The 17,778-nt window shown below is 45.1% G+C and overlaps 1 protein-coding gene across 4 annotated transcripts in view; it reads left to right on the forward strand.

The window, feature by feature from the left end:
- The window catches only part of LMF1 (lipase maturation factor 1), a 716,474-nt gene that overhangs the window by 329,847 nt on the left and 368,849 nt on the right, over positions 1–17,778 (forward strand). The window lies entirely within an intron of this gene.

Below are 17,778 nucleotides of genomic sequence, written 5' to 3' on the forward strand. Positions count from 1 at the left end.
CCTCCTCCTCCCGTGTTGGTGGATGCCCAACCCGAGTACGAAGTGGAGAAGATCATAGATTCACGTACTGTACAGAACTCGGTACAGTACCTCGTACATTGGAAGGGGTACGGGATTGAGGAGAGGCAATGGGTACCTAGGAACCGCATGCATGCGGACGAGTTAGTGAAGGAATTTCATGCTGTACATCCCGAGAAGCCTGGTGGGAGTTGTCCGGAGTCCACTCCTCGGCAGGGGGGTACTGTGAGGAAACGCGGAAAAGCCGCCGTCTCTCGAGGTGAGGCGGCTGTTTCCGCGTCCAGCATGGCGTCACAACGCGGAAAAAACGCCGCATGCCGCATGGGCAGTGCGGCGGAATCCGCATTGGTAACGGCGGAATCCACATCAGAGGCGACCCCTGCATTAGATACATTGCAAAACAGTACTGGTGTGGCTGGGACTGATAGTCCACCAAGATTCAGACTTACACGCGCGCGAGCACAGAGGCAGAGTTTAAATAGCAGTTAGAAGGGTGTCGGCTGACCAGCTGGGTCAGCTGACAAATTCCACTGCTCCCATTGGACCAGCAATTAGGGAGGTCCTGGAAAGGTCCTAGAGTATATATACTGCTGGTTGTTCACTTGCTCTTTGTCTGGCGTGCGATCACATACGTGGGAGCACCCAGATCCGTAGTCAGATCCTGAAGTGTGCCGGGACCAGCTGGAGCTGTAATCCTACACTTAGCTAGATATTTGATAGCTAAAGTACTAGTTTGATTGTGATTATATGTTATGACTTTTTGCCTGCCTCGACTATCCTCCTGAACTCTGATCTTGCACCTCGATATTTCTGATACTCTGTTGCCGAACCCCGGCTCGTTCCTTGACTCTGCTTCTGCCTCCTGATTTTGTACCCCGATATTTCTGATACCCCGTTGCTGAACCCTGCCTGTACTTTGACTCTGCCTTTGCCTCCCGATCCTGTACTTTATCTGTCCGTGTGTGTACGACCTGGCTTGTCCGACCTCGAGAACCGACCTTACCGTTAGAGGCGGTTCCTCGCTCTGTTAGCGATCCTTCCTCCTGAGGGTCACTTTCAGATATTCCTTCCTACTATCAGTCTGACTCCTCCCGTCTTGGAGAGCTCAGGTCTGCGGAAGGAATCTGTGCAGTACTCCTTACTGCATTGAGGCCTTGTCCTCTTAGTGTTACAGTTACACCAAACACTACACTCTACTCGGGTGATCAGAGGTTAGTTTGTATATCGGATTATCGGTGAGACTGCAGTTCACTTATAATCTGGTATATATCTGTATTTCCGGTGATACTGCAGATCACCGGTAATCAGATACTCTCTGCGCCCACCGATCGTTACAGAAAGTATGGTGAATGGACAGCTGAGGACTGGGGCAAAGTCATATTCTCTGATGAAGCCCCTTTCCAATTGTTTGGTGCATCTGGAAAAAGGCTAGTTAGGAGAAGAAAAAGTGAGCGCTACCAACAGTAAAGCATCCTCAGACCATTCATGTTTGGGGTTGCTTCTTATCCAAGGGAGTGGGCTCACTCACAATTTTGCAAAAAAAACACAGCCATGAATAAAGGATGGTACAAAAACACCCTCCAACCAGGGATGCTTATCCGAACTTTTTTCAGCTATCCGATTCTGTTTCAAGATTCCGGATTTCTGTGGAGATAGCCATCTGCAGATATTTGGTCGCATACCCGGATATCTGGCAGATATCCGGATCCGAATACTGTAACTAAGGAAATTGCATAATTGAGCCAATCAGAGGGCTCCCAGCAGAAGCCCTAGCAACCAATCACAGAAGGGAACCTTGGCCAGTCCCACCTGACCTCATTGAGCCAATCAGAGGGCTCCCAGCCTAAGCCCTGGCACCCAATTACAGAAAGGAACCCTGGCCAGCCCCCCTGTATAATAAGGAGGGCTGCCATAATGAGACATATCGCCCTAGCTTGCTGAATGCTCAGAGAGACATGCTCCAGTGCTGCTGGCCTAGCAAGAGCTGTACACAGTGATAAACCTAAAGCTGTTCAGTGATTAACCCCTTCACTATCACTACACTATTGTTGTAATGTTAATTAGCTTGATTTCATTGTGTGACAGTCAGTGTGTGCTGTGCTGCAGGGCAGTGGCACATGGCAATTGTCAAGTGGCACGTGTCACTTAGCACGTATCACTTGGCACATTTCACGTGTCACTTGGCATGTGCTAAGTGCCACGTGACAAGTGACACGTCCGGCATGCTCCTGGCACACGTTACACCTGCTGCTGCTGCATTGCCCTGCTCCTGCTGCCTGTGCAGCTCCCACCTATATTTAACCCAAAACACAATTGCTGCGTAATTTTTTGGGAGGTGTCTTGGGTGAAAACTGTCATGTCCCAGTTGTGCGGTTGGACTTTGGACACAGTGTGGGCTGCACGACCGCTGTCTGGAACCTAGTCCTGATGTTAATTGACAGCCAATTTTTTTTGAGGGGGGGGGGGGATTTTAAGTCCCCACGTAATTGATTAGTGTTTCCCTCTAAAAAAAACATGCCTCATTTACCCTAAAGAACGTTTTAGAAGCAATTTAGAGCCCACTTCCGTTTTTTCTATTCGGATATCTATATTTGGATCTTGAAAAGGGGTATCCGAGCACCCCTGCCTCCAACAGCAACTTCTTCCAACAATCCAACAACAGTTTGGTGAAGAAAAATGCATTTTCTAGCACGATGGAGCACCGTGTCATAAGGCAAAAGTCACTAGCGCCACCTAGTGGCCAAAACTAAAATTGCACATACAGGCACATACATAAACATACACTTATTAAATATAAAATTAATAACTTACACATCCAAAGCCCCCCCTCCCCCCAAAAAGAAAAAAGTTTAATTTTTTTTCTTTTACATAAATAGTTGCCTTAGGGGCTTTTTTAAATCTATATTTTATGAGGGAATATTACTATTACTTTACTACATAGGAGCTTGTAATTATGGACCGAAAAAAAAGAGAAATAACACCTATATTTCCAAATAATATATTGTCGCCATAGATTGTGATAGGGACATAATTTAAACGGTTTAATAATTGGGACAACTGGGCAAACAAAATGGGTCAGTTTTATCCACAGGAGAACATTTTATTTTAAAACTATAATGGGCGAAAACTGAGAAATAATGATTTTTTTTCATTATTTTCTTATTTTTCCCATTAAAATGCATTAAAATGTACTACCCACAGAAAGCGTAATTGGTGGCAAAAACAACGAGTTATAGATCATTTGGTTGTGATAAGTAGTAAAAGTTAGGGCAGCACGGTGGCGTAGTGGTTAGCGCTCTTGCCTTGCAGCGCTGGGTTCCTGGTCCGAATCCCAGCCAGGTCAACATCTGCAAGGAGTTTGTATGTTCTCCCAGTGTCTGCGTGGGTTTCCTCCAGGCTCTCCGGTTTCCTCCCACATCCCAAAAACATACAGATAAGTTAATTGGCTTCCCCCTAAATTGGCCCTAGACTTTGATTCATGCACTACACTACATAGACATAGGACTATGGTAGGGATTAGATTTTGAGCCCCTCTGAGGGACAGTTAGTGACAAGACAATATACACTGTACAGCGCTGCGTAATATGTCGACGCTATATAAATACTTAAATAAATAAGTTATATAAAAGGGAGGAGCACTGACAGGTGAAAATTGCTCTTGTACGTTAGGGTAAAAACCCCTGAGGAGTGAAGTGGTTAAAATTTTAATTATTGTATATCCTTATTCAATTGATGATTTTTGGGTGCCTCCGAAATAAAACCCCATGGGCTTGATTCAGTAAATTTGCGCGCAAAAGTTTGTGCGTGCTAAGTCCGGTGCACGTGAAACGTCGCATAGACTTGAATGGGCACTTCGCGCTCACCGCTGTGCACGCGCAAAACTTTGCGCGCGGGTCTTTGCGCACGATCTGAGTTTAACACTCCTAAACTGAGTTTAGGCGTGATAATGGCCTTTTCAGAGGCGTGCTAACAGTTAGCACTGCTTAATGAATCAAGCCCCATGTGTTTCTCTTTAAGGGTTAATTTGGTTTTCCCTAAATTGGTTCTACATTATAGTAGAGAAGTTGGCATGTAAACCCTTCTGGCAGTCCGTGTTTGATGTGATTGGTTTAATGAATAGATAAAGGTCTGCAGAACCAGAACAGATGGATCCGGTGCCAACATATTTCAGAGCCTGAACTGTTCCTGGGTGCAAGAACTGCATTCATTGGACCTTCTGTGGCCAGAAGCAGCCGGCACCAAGATAACACAGCAGCAGTCAATGCAGTGCTGGCCCTGCTCAGCGTAGGCACTACAATCTGACGCTCTCTTAAGTTTGTGAGATTGGTGCAGCTTTAGGCTTGGTGATGTAAGACGTGGAGGATTTCCAGGGGGGGGGAGGGGGGTTGTTGGGGTTAGGATGGGTGAGCTACACCAGGTGTCAGCAGAGGGGGAATAGTATTTTAAAGGGGTATATGGTTCAAGTAGGGGACAAACTGATATTCTGATTTTCCTGTCCCTATGTTTCTTTGCAGTGCACTGCAGCAACTAACAGCAGGGAACTGTCAATGTCAAGAATAAATGTATGCTACAAAAAACTTTCCACCTGGAGTGTGTAAAATAATGGCAGTAGTGTTTTTAGTCTCAGATAGCGTGTGGCTGCACTGCTGCAGGAGTTGGGCACCGCTACCTATAAAATAATGGTTATTTAGTTTTCCGATATTTTGCTATGCACTACCCCTGTGCCCATTCTCACTTCAAGCTCCCCCACCCCCCATAAGAGCCAAACAATAAATCCCCACCAACCTAATGCTTAACCCTAACCTCCGTCCCACTATCGGTAGATAACACAGACGTTGATTGGAGGTAAGGGACTGTAGTAACATGGCTGTATAAACTATAGGAAGTGCTGTAGAAGATGTCAAAGATACCTTTACTTTTTGTTCTTGGAATAAGACTATAAATCCCCGCTCCAACCATAGGTCTGTGTGAGGACTCTGCAGCCTTGGTTAACTTTGAGTGAATATTGATTAGCTGATGTCAAATAAATCCGTTTCACAGTCAGTACCTGATTAGGAGCTGTAGCTATTCCATGGTAAATGTGACTGCATATCGCCGTATCCACAGATATCAATAGGGAGAATATTGCTTATCTGTATGTAAGGCTGGGGACATAACCATAATTTTACTGCGCCTGATTTGATAAAAACCTTGATTCAAAAGAAACTTAACAAAAAAAAAATTGATTTGGTAAGCATGATTAAAGGACAACTGAGGTGGCATGCGACATAATGAGATAGACATGTGTATGTATTGTACCAAGCACACAAAAAACTAGGCTGTGCTTCTTCTTTTTTTAATGTCTCTGCCTGAAAGAGTTAAACATCAGGTATGCAAGTGACAGTTTCTGTCCAGGTCTGGACCGGACAATTTTTATCGTAACAACCACCGATTTATACAGGAAAATCATCACAATTCCTACAGGCTGAACGCTCTCTCGACAACCTTCTGTACCGTCTGGATCCTCCGCAATTCGCCCCGGAAAGTCCCCCATTCAGGACCCAGTCGGCACAAATGCAGTCCGGCTGCACATGCTCCCATTGCGGCAGAATTGCAATGGATCCAGTCGGCGCAGGAGGACAACGAGGAAGCAATCCGGCTGGAGAAAGCCCCAAGTATGTATATATTTTTTTTAAGCCCCCCTGTCTCAGGTTCCCTTAAAAAAAAAAACAGTCTTATGGTGGCCATACATGGTACAATTTTTTCATACAGTCTTACCATTTATATGTAATATAAGGGAACTGCCTAAATTATCCTTTCAGTATATTCACTTAATTTACCCTTATACTACATAGAAATGGTAAGATTGTATGAAAAAATTGTACCATGTATGGCCACCATAAAAGTCCACTCTGGGTGGAGGGGTGCTACCCCTATTTGTTTTCTTCTACAGAGAGCGACTCCTTCAACTGAGTGTGGGGTTGAGTTTAATCTCCCCACCTGCACCATATTTGTGCTAATATACTAAACTATTGGGTGTGATCCCACTTCAGGAATGTATTTTGTTTTAAATCCCTCACAGCATAGCATTAGCAAAAGCTTTTCAAATCACAAGTGCTTAGGAAATCACTGCTAGTGGATCCCAGGCCTGAAGAGACTCTGAAGCCTTATAAAATTGCTCTTTTTATTTAACATTTATCTTCTGCACTATCGCCATAGCTAAAATGATGCATCCCAGCGGCCGAACGCTGTATTTAAACCCTCCAAATCCCTGGACAAAAATCCACAACTTTCAAAGTCGTGAATTTTGCTGCCCGGGGAGGCAGAGCTTATCGCTGTAGCTCTGCCTCTATTCGCGTCAATCAGCGCTGATCTCCACCTCTCCCCGCCCCTCTCAGTGAAGGAAGACTGAGAAGGGCGGGGGAGAGGCGGCAATCAATGGGCATTGACGCGAGTAGAGGCAGAGCTACTGCACAAAGCTTTGTCTCTACCATGAAGCGATCCCCGCATTTTGTCCAGGGGATTTGTGGGGTTTAATTACAGCATTCTGCCGCGGGGATGCAGCATTTTAGCTATGGTGATAGTGCAGAAAATAAATGTTAAATAAAAAAAGCAATTTTATAAGGCTTCAGAGTCTATGCAGCTGTTGAATCCCTTCTCCTCCCTCCTCACCCACCTGGTGGAGAATTTTCAATATGAAATTGATAAACATGTCTGAAATATGAGAGAGAACCATGGGGCATGTTTGGGGTGATAGTTTCCTAGTCGATTTGGTCCAATTGGCCAGATAAATAGGTACAGTATCACTATTTATTGTCCAGCGCTGCATAATGCATTGCTGCAAAAATAATAATAATAGGTGTATGGATGTATAGACCAACTCACTGGTCACTAACCCTTCCTTTCTTTCTTCTGGCATTAAACTGGTTAATTCTCATGCCTTTACAGAAGTGCAGTGAATTCTGAACAGTCATTATGTGCATGGAGTTTGTATGCTCTCCCTATTATTGTGTGTCCAGCTGTCTATTCACAGTCCAAAAGCAAGCTCGTGTATGCAATTAGTAACATTTCTACTATATAGATCAATATAAATTATAAACTTAGTGGATTATAAGTGGTTACGAGTTTTTGAACTGTTGGAATAGTTCATGTTGATTTTGTGTAGTATAATATGAAGTGTGTTGTTTGGCTTTGTGAGTTGTAATTATCCAGTTGCATAGCTTTATGTTTGTTGGTGTTTTTTTCCGATCACAACAGTAGCAACAGTGCCACCTGCTGGTCCCCCGCTAAAACAAATAAACACTCTAACATGCTGTGCAGGGATTGAGTATCTATCCAGAGACACTGAAGCGAAAAAAAAAATTATGATATTATGATTTGTATGTGTAGTACAGCTAAAGGGGCCCATACACGCAAATCGGTTGGCCAATCGACCGATCGATGGCCGATTTCGATCGATTTTCATCGAACTGGCAGGGTGGAAAATTTAGGTCGATCTGATGAGATTGCTTATCAGTTTGCATTGGCCTTAATGGAAATCTGATGGCAAAAAAATGCCATCAGATCGAATTTCAATAGATTTCAAACTGAAATCTATTGGAATTCTATCCTGGTAAAAAATGTTATAAAAACGCATCAGATAGATCATCAGATGCATTTCTTATCTATCTGCTGCCAATCTGACGAGTGCATGGGCACCTTAAGAAATAAAACATTAAGATCAGATACATCAGTCTAATTGTTTCCAGTACAGGAAGAGTTGAGAAACTCCAGTTGTTATCTCTATGCAAACAAGCCTTTAAGCTCTCCGACTAAGTTTAGTCCTGGAGAGGGCTGTTATCTGACTTTTATTATCTCAACTGTAAGTGAACTGTTTACTTTTTCTCTGCTAGAGGAGAGGTCATTACTTCACAGGCTGCTCTGAAAGACTAATTTTGAATGCAGAGTGTTGTGTAATCTGCACATATTATAGAATGATGCAATGTTAGAAAAAACGGTACTTATCCGTTAGCCGGGCGCATCCGGCAGGTGGCACTAATTACTATTCCCCCTCCAGGCCGACATGGATAGTAGGGAAAGATGTAACTCTGGTGGAGTTTTGTCGCCACCTAGAGGATGCGCCCGGCTAACGGATAAGTACAGAAAAAACACTATATACCTGAAAATAAAAGTATGAGAATATTTTCTTTGCTGCTAATCTTCTAGTAATTATTCATAGTACACAACCAATTCACTATATCATATTTTTTTTTTTTGCTTCAGTGTCTCTTTAAATCCTTTCTGGTTTTTTTTCACTGCGTAAGATATAATTATTATTATTATGGACAGCAAAGTGGCAGATTGGCTAGCACTGTCTTAAAGTAAACCAGAGATGGTTCACAAGCGCTTATTTATACTTACCCGGGGCTTCCTCCAGCCCCATGAGCAGCGCTGAGTCTCTTGCTGTCCTCCTCAGCCCCTCTGTTAAGCCGATATGACTCCCAGTAATCCGGGCTGTCACGGGCTTCTGCGCATGCGCGGCCCAGCCTCATCACGTCCCGTCCCCCAGAGCGTTCTGTGCACATGCGCAGATCATCTCCACTGGCAGCGACTGACCGGATTACCTGCAGTTGTAGCGCCAGAACGCATGGGCCGAGGAGGACGCGAGTAACTCAGTGCTGCTCATGGGGTTGGAGAAAGCCTTGCGTAAGTATAAATAAAGCCTAGTGTACCATCTCTGGTACACTTTAAATGCGAATTCGCAAACGAATTTTCATGAAATTCGCATCCGCAAATAGAGACAGGCAGAGTGAGTGAGCTGTGGTGGGAGACAGTGGGGATTCAGCGGCGAGATCGGCGGGAACGATGAAAACTGTGAATGCACGCAGTGGCGGTAATTTTTAAATCTATGCTCTGGCAGTTAGCCATCGAAACAGGGCGTAGATTTCTACTACGGCGGTCCTTAAGTGGTTAAAAACTAATTTTGCTTTGGCAGTTGCCAAAGAGTGTTGGTGTTTTCTGGGCTCTGTCGGTTATGTAGCTGGAGAGAGAATGCTGCATACCTGCACCAGGCTCCTGAGGCCGAATCTTTCCATAATAAAATATTCCCTGTGAAATTCTTTGGCTGGGCTCACAAGCTCTCCCCGAATACCTGCAGCTCCGGTTCCTATTAAAGCCTGCAGTAGGGTGTCTGTAATGATGGAGCGCTTCACTCAAGCATAGAAAAATAGCCACAGGCCCATCGGGAGAAGAGAAGGGGAGTCTCCTGAATAAATATATGTATGTGCCGAGCTGCAGCCGGGGAGAAATGTTTTTAATTATTATCAATAAAGAAAATTGAATTATTAGAAACATGTGTAAGAGGCAGCCTCCGCAGTTACCTACTGCTCTGCTAATTGCATGTGACTGAGGGAGCTGCCATTGGAGTCCGCTCCACCCAATTAGCATCCCGATTGTGTTTTGACAATTATGTCCAAACATTAGTCTGTGGTAGCTCTGTGACGCAACCGCCCTTTCTTGACAGGCTACAATGCTGTTACTCCGAATGAAAGCACTTGGAGAAAGAGGAACTTTACTGAAAGATAGTGCAGTAATAGGGGGGGGGGGGGGGGGGGATACAAATAAATACATTGAAAAGTGAGCAGTAAGAAAATAGAACTTCCACCATGAGCCTGCGGGTAATCACCTTTACTGCTGGAAGACATGAAAAAGACTGACAATCCTCAGTGTGTAGCAAGCACCAGGTTGGGTATGCTTTATGGCTTGAAAAAGGGCGATTGACCCAAAACAGTGGAGCTGTCGCTATATGGCTCACATCATGCTGCTTTTACCTTCTAAAGAATAAAATACTTATTATATACCGAAGAGGGTGCTGACTTGTTTGGATTTCTTACATGAAAAAAACTGACAGCACCAACTGTCATCTATAAATATACCCTAACAATGTAATAAGGTTGTTTTTATGTGTGTGCGTTTAGTGTAGTCCTGGAGTCCCATATTGTTATTTGGGTTTTAAGCGATACATCTTTAACTAGGTTTGACTATTGAACGGTCTCACTGTCATGATTGCTGTTCTTAGTGTTTTATTCAGCTTCCATACAGAGTAATGATGATCTGAACTTTTGTGTCTCTCTTTCTGGGTCAGCAGTATTTGCACAACCACAAATAAGCTTTATGTCCTCTAGTTAGTTGTCTAGGAGAGCTGTACTGCAATGTGTCTACAAAACTACATGGAAACTGTGATTTCATTGACTGATTTACTGACCATTACTGTGAAAAAAGAAAAAGTAGATTTAACCGCACAATCGCCACTTCTTCTTTATATACAAATACACGTATTACAACACCCCTATAAGTAGATCGGCCTTGGATACTGGTGTAGACTTTACACACTGGTATAAAGCATGCTGGACTCAATGGAGCAGGGGAGACGTGTTTTCTGACATGATAAATCGTGCTTTCTGGCAATCCGATGGACAAGTCTGGGTTTTGGTGGATGCTAGGAGAACAGTATTTGCTTTTCTGCATTGTGCTAAGTGTGAAGTTTGGTGTAGAGGGATTGTTGGGATAGAGTTTGGTGATATGTGGTCACATGGGTAAAATCCATCCCTGTTGGCCTGCTGACTTCAGGCTAGCAATCATGTTGGGAATTGCAGGATGGAAATTTGTCTCACTGAAGTACCATCACAGGGTATATTGATATGCCTGGCATTCCTCCAAGTTCCTCCATGACATACTTCTGGGTATATTGATATCCGTTACATTCCTCTAAGTTGCTCCAACACATACTACTGGGTATATTGATATCCGTTACTTTCCTCTAAGTTGCTCCAACACATACTACTGGGTATATTGATATCCATTGCGCTACTCTATAAATAGTTAGAACTATACATGTTTTGAAAAGGCGGGGCTTCAATCACAATTTATTCTGTGTCAGGCTCCTTCCACACTATCAGGTCGCGGTACTCTCCCCCGACGCAGTGGCCCGTTAATCTCAATGACACAGTATCGGCAGTGCGACGCAATGTGACGGAAGTGCTTCGGACTATACAGAGGTGATGGAGACTTTGCATTGGAGTCAATAGCACTACAGCAATCTTTATAGGTTGTTGTGGTAGTGGTGCGGCGTGTATGCCCATCCTGGGGAAGTCGTGTGACTTGGATGTCAGACATCCTCGACATCTGACATCACTTGCATGCAGGTTGGGGGTGGCGGCATGCAGATTTCTCTGTTGGTGCTTCCTGCTGCAGGGACAAAACTGTATGCACTTGTGTGGTGCGCTGTGGGAGGTGCATGCAATTCACACCGCACCACGTGTGCAATTAAGCCTCTGGATCCGCTCTACTGCCCATGTGCGAGACGTCTGCGCAGTAGAGCGTACCAGATCTGGCATGGCTATTTCCAGCAGAACCCGCGCAGCGGCGAATGCAAATATTGTTTCTTTTTGCTCAGGGTGCCAGTGCTGGAATGGGGCTGCAGAGGAGGGCGAGGGAAAGCTGCAGAGGAGGGCGAGGGAAAGCTCATTGGGATCCAGAGATTCCCCCTCCTGAGGTAAATAGTTGCTCTAGCTGTACATGAGAACATGCTTCTACAAACAAACAGGGACCTTGGTACAAAGAGATGTGTGTCCTCAGAAACTCACTGTGTGTCTTATAATTCAGAGCCAGTATGCTTCCGCGTCCCAGAAGGATTATGGACAATCACAGGTATTTGGTTACTTTTTTTACACCGGGTCACCTTGCATATCCTTTAAGCCACAGGTGTCAAACACAAGGACAGCAGGCCAAATGCTGCGCTGAGCTTTGCACCTGACTTATTTGAGTTTTATGCTCCGTTTCTATTGCCTGATGAAGCGGGAGATGCCCGCGAAATGCGTTGCACTTTCTGGAGTATATAAATAAATTTTTGTTGTTTTGAATATACACAACACTCGTGTGTGTCTGCTTGGGGGAGGTAAGTCCACCTCTGCCTCCTCTCATTTTAAACATTTTAGAATATTTTATCCTTTTGGCGCCTCTGTCTGCTTATGCAGTTCTTGAGTCCACCCTTGGCGGAGGGGTGCTGCCCCTTATTTCCTATCTACAGAGAGCGACTTCTTAATCCTGAGTGGGGACAGGTCTAATCTCCTCACCTGCTGATATAGTGGTTACCTGGACGGTAACCCATGTTTGTGACTACAGTATAAATAGATACTTACTTGTCATATCCACATACCAGTACATACTACACTATGTTGGGTTGTCCGTGTCTCTATTCTATGTTCTTCTTGCCATTTTATGTGGCTCTCAAGAGCTCCTAATGTCCAGTATCATAAGCAGCAAAAGAAAGACCGCGCACTGCCTCCCTGTCTGGAGGAACGCAACAACAGTGTGCAATAACTCATTGGACAACCCCCCCAAAATAAGCATGGCGTTCCGTCCTTGGATACAAACCCTGCCCAACCCCCCCAACCTGTCCCTCTCCCTGGTAGCTGGTAAGACACACCTCCTCAGACTCCCCATATAAAGTAGCGCAGCAGAGCAGTGTAATGTTTAGTCCAGCATTGTGTCGTGTCTCTTCTATTCTTCCTGGCAGTTGCATATTCCATACCTCCTTCTCCTAATTACGTGACACACTGCATGAGCCACAGGTATGTAGCATAGAGCGTGTCTGTCAGGAACATCAGAGGAGACCTGAAGCAGCACTGGAGCAGGTAGATATTAAACTGTTCCACTGAGCTTTTCTGCTGAAGAGGGAGGACCAAGCCCCTCACACTCACTGTAGTTAGTTTGAGACTGTTTAATAAATGTTGAGTCTTGATATACAAATTGTACAAATTGGCCCACTACTACTCTAAAATAAGTTTTAGATTTTGAACCCTTACGTGATTGAGTTTGATTCCCCTGCTTTAAAGTAAACCTGAGATGTCCCAATATAAAGATTTTATTCTTACCTGGAACTTCCTCCAGCCCCATGAGCATGGATGCGTCCCTCACCGTCCTCCTGAGTGCCTTAGTTCGCTTGGTATCGTTCCCAGTAACATGCCCAGAAGAGCCGACTGGCGCTACTGAGCAGGATTACCAGGACTGTAGTGAGATAGTAGGGGCTTTGTGAAAGATGGAGCCGTCTCTTTAAATGGGCCAACTGATTCAAGCTGATAGAAGAGCAACGTTGACTGAAATAACCACTTGTTACAACCGAGGTATGCAGCAAAGCATTTGTGAAGCCACAACACGCACAACCTTGAGGCGGATGTGCTACAACAGCAGAAGATCCCATCGGGTACCACTCATCTCCACTACAAATAGGATAAAGAGGCTACAATTTGCACGAGCTCACCAAAATTGGACAGTTAAAGGCTGGAAAAATGTTGCCTGGTCTGATGAGTCTCGATAGAGTCAGAATTTGGCGTAAACAGAATGAGAACATGGATCCATCATGCCTTGTTATTACTGTGCAGGCTGGTGGTGGTGTAATGGTGTGGGGGATGTTTTCTTGGCACACTTTAAGCCTCTTAGTGCTAATTGGGCATCGTTTAAATGCCACAGGCTGCCTGAGCATTGTTTCTGACCACGTCCATCCCTTTATGACCACCACGTACCCATCCTCTGATGGCTTCTTCCAGCAGAATAATGCACCATGTCACAAAGCTCGAATCATTTCAAATTGGTTTCTTGAACATGACAATGAGTTCACTGTACTAAAATGGCCCCAAAGTCATAAGATCTCAACCCAATAGAGCATCTTTGGGATGTGATGGAACGGGAGCTTCGTGCCCTGGATGTGCATCCCACAAATCTCCATCAACTGCAAGATGCTATCCTATCAATATGGGCCAACATTTCTAAAGAATGCTTTCAGCACCTTGTTGAATCAATGCCACGTAGAATTAAGGCAGTTCTGAAGGCGAAAGGGGTTCCTAATAATCCTTTAGATGAGTGTACAATGTGTATATGTATACATATAATGTGTATATATAAGTATATATACTATATATATATTAATATATATATATATATATATATATATATATATATATATATATATATACTGTATATATACAGGGGTTGGACAAAATGATGGAAACACCTTGAAAATCAACTAAATATATTTTAATATGGTGTAGGTCCACCTTTTTGCAACAATTACAGCCTCAATTCTCCGAGGTATTGATTCATACAAATTGTGAATTGTTTCCAAAGGAATTTTAGCCCATTCTTTAGTTAAAACACCCTCCAGTTCTTTTAAAGACGATGTCGGCGGAAATCGACTTCTTACTTGAATCTCTAATAACGACCATAAATGCTCAATAATGTTGAGGTCTGGGGATTGTGGTGGCCAGATGAGATGATCAACTTCATTAGAATGTTCCTCGTGCCATTCTTTAACAATTCTAGCTGTATGAATTGGGGCATTAATATCTTTAAAGATTGCATTCCCCTCCAGAAACAGTTCTTGAACCATAGAATGAACTTGGTCGGCCAAAATTCCTAAATAGTCTCGGCTGTTAATTCTTCCATGAAGGGAAATCATTGGCCCGGCGAAGAAATAGCACCCCAGATCATCACAGAACCCCCGCCATGTTTTACGGTTGGGAGAAGGCAGTCTGGTTAAAATGCTTCTTTCGGCTGTTTTCAAACGTACACTCGGCCGGAGGTCGGAAATAAGGTAAACAATGATTCCTCAGAGAAAATCACATTTTTCCACTGCTCGAGGGACCAATTCTGGTGGTTTCTACACCACTCTAAACGTTTTGAAACATTAGTCTTTGAGAGCAGAGGTTTTAGAATTTCAGTTCTTCCGTGAAATCCAGATTTGTGCAGCTCCCGATGAACAGTTTTTGTGGAAACTGGGCTCTGTAGGTGCTCATTCAGCTCTGCAGTGATTTTAGGAGCCGTGGTCTTGCGAGCTTTTCTATCAGTTCGATTTAGAGTCCGACGGTCTCTCTCTCAGACAACTTCGACTTTCTGCCACAACTGTGCTTTGCTGAGGACGCTTTTCCTTCTCTTTCAAAGGCAGTCATTACTTTTGAGACAGTACCTCTTGAAATGCCAAGCATTTGTGCAGTTTCTGTTACAGTAGCGCCTGCCATACGAGCACCAACAATTTGGCCTCTTTGAAAGTCTGAGAGATCTGCCATTTTTATAAATTATAACCAACTTTGGTTTAAATATTTGTATAAAAACATCATTTTAATTAATCATATCAAATAACAAAAATAATAAACAAAAAAAAATAACATATGTCAAGTTTTGATTGCCCAAAACATGTTCAAAGATTATGATGCCAAAATGTTAGGTGTTTCCATTATTTTGTCCAACCCCTGTATATATTAAATGTAGCCAAATCTATTTTCTCCCCAACACCCCCGTGTCTTCTTTTATTCCTCACCCCTCCCATTAACTGAGACCCTAAGGACCACCCACCACATTAGCAAAACCTAGCCCCCCTTCTCCCTTTCCCCATCTTGGCCACAGCAACCCCCCCCCCACCCACATACACACACAAATACTCCTCCTCCTCCACCCTTCCATTCTCCCTCACTGCTTGTTCTAAAGTATTCCTGCAAGCACCTCCCCCCTCTCTGTGGTCCATACTTTCTCAGGGTATATGAGATGGAATTATGCTGCTGCAGATGACAGTCACAGCAGTGCCCTCTGGGATGACATACTTGCCTACTAATCTTCTGTATCCTCTGCAGCCCGGCCGGTGGAGGTCTCGGGTTCTTCCCTGCAGCTCAGTTGATGGATGTCGCAAAGTGCACAGGTACAGCATCCGGGACCTGGAGCAAAAACTTCCGTTTCCTCCGAGTCCCTCAAACGGATGGCCTATCCATGGTGCTGGTAAATGCTCCTCTTCCAGGCCCAAAAATCCGGGGGCTCTTCCATAACCTAGAAAAAGACCAACATCTTTGCTTGAATTCCCCTCCAACTTCTAACTGCATTACTTTGTTGTAAATCTTATTACTAGATCTAATTATACTGTGATCAGTTCCCTTGATGGTATGCTCAAAGTGAGAGTTGTATTGGGTTTCCTGTAACAGCAGTAACTCAATGGAATGTGAACGCAGCGCCAATCCCAATGGTTTACATTGAAAGACCGTGTCAGGAGCCGATGAAAGCGGCTCGTGACCGGCGCACAGCGCTCTGCTGTCATAGAGACGGCAGAGAGAGCAGCCTGCGGCGGGGCAGAACGACGTGACCTGCGGGAGTGGCGGATTCGTCAGGAAGCAGCTTTTTGCCCTACCCAGCAGCCTCTGGGGGCAGAGGCTGCTGGTACCGAAGTGTGTAAGCATGGCAGTATTTATTTATCTTGCATGTGACTGCTTTGTACTTTACTGAAGCATTAATGTAAACCCGTGAGATGTAAAAATAAAAAAAAACCGGATACTTACCTCGGGATCCCCCAGAGGCTTCCCCCATCCTACTCCACCAAGCCATTAGAGAGCAGGGACCCCTGAAGCACGGCCACTCGGCTATTTCCGGCAATAAACAATCTGGTCCATGCTACTGCGTAACTGTCTACAAGCCCTTGTCGCTGGGTTTGTGGGGGGAGCAGCCTGGTGGACGAGGATGGGGAAGCCTGGTGGAGGATGATTATTCACTCCCTCTCTGACAGTAAGTACCCATTTTCCCTACAGGTACAAGTGCATAGTCTTCCATTATCTAGGCAAATGAAAAGACTTGCTCAGCTTCTGTTGCATATATTAACCTTTTGGGGACCAAGTACGTTGAATCTACGTCCAGCAGGTGGTGCTACCGTTCTGACTGGACGTTAATTCAACGTCCGCGCTAACGAACCGTCCCGACGCGATCGTGCGTACTGGAGAGGGGAGATTAAGCTGTTATATGACAGCTGGCATCTCCCCTCAGTGATCAGCAACCATCGCTTATGGCTGCTGATCACGTGATCACTACAATCGGCGTCGGATCGTAGTGATCAATTTGACAGCTGCGGCGGTAGTGGGGAAAGAAGAGAATCCACTCACCTCACTGCCTATCTTGCGACAATCGGCGCCCCCCACCGCTCTTGCCGGAATCTCTGCTCCTTCTGACGTCAGCGCTGGGTCCCGGCTTGATGACGCTGCGGCTCGTCGCTGGAGCCTGGAAGGTGAGTGATTGCTGCTGACAAGGGGAGACGCCACACGGGGGGAGACAGCCCAGCCAGACCCTGCAGGGATCCGGCTGCCTGACTCTCCAAACGCGCCCCCCTCCCCTTCTGAAAAATGCCTGGTCCTGAAGGAGGGTTAGGCGGCCGGCCCCAAAAGGGTTAAAGGGAACATAAACTGAACTGTAAAAAGCAAGTTTCACTTACCTGGGACTTCTACTTGCCCCCTACAGTGTATCCACACCGTCACTAAGTAATCCTCCAGTCCCCCGCAGCACCCCTCTTTCGGCTCTGCGAGTCGACTACTACTGCGCAAGCGCTGCCCTGGCCATGCACATCCTTGATCGCACTCTCATCATCGGGAGCATTCTGCGCATGCGCAGTAGAGATTTCCCTAATCAGGAGGCACTTGGGCCGCGCATCCAAACGAGGGGCACATTCATCCAAAAAGAGGGGCACTGCGGGGGACCGGAGGATCATTCAGCGATAGTGTAGGCACAGGGTGGCTGTTAGGGGCTTGTAGAAGCCACAGGTAAGTGAAACTAGTTTTTTACAGTTTGATTTAGGTTCCCTTTAACCTTCCTGGCGGTAAGCCCGAGCTGAGCAGGAAGATATCTCAGCCCCTGGTGGAGCGATTTGCTCCATTTAAAATGCTGTACGCGCAGCTAGCACTTTGCTAGCCGCGCGTACAGCTTGATCGCCGCCGCTCTGCG

The sequence above is a fragment of the Hyperolius riggenbachi genome, chromosome 7 (genome assembly GCF_040937935.1).
Source record: "Hyperolius riggenbachi isolate aHypRig1 chromosome 7, aHypRig1.pri, whole genome shotgun sequence".
Classification (NCBI taxonomy): domain Eukaryota; kingdom Metazoa; phylum Chordata; class Amphibia; order Anura; family Hyperoliidae; genus Hyperolius; species Hyperolius riggenbachi.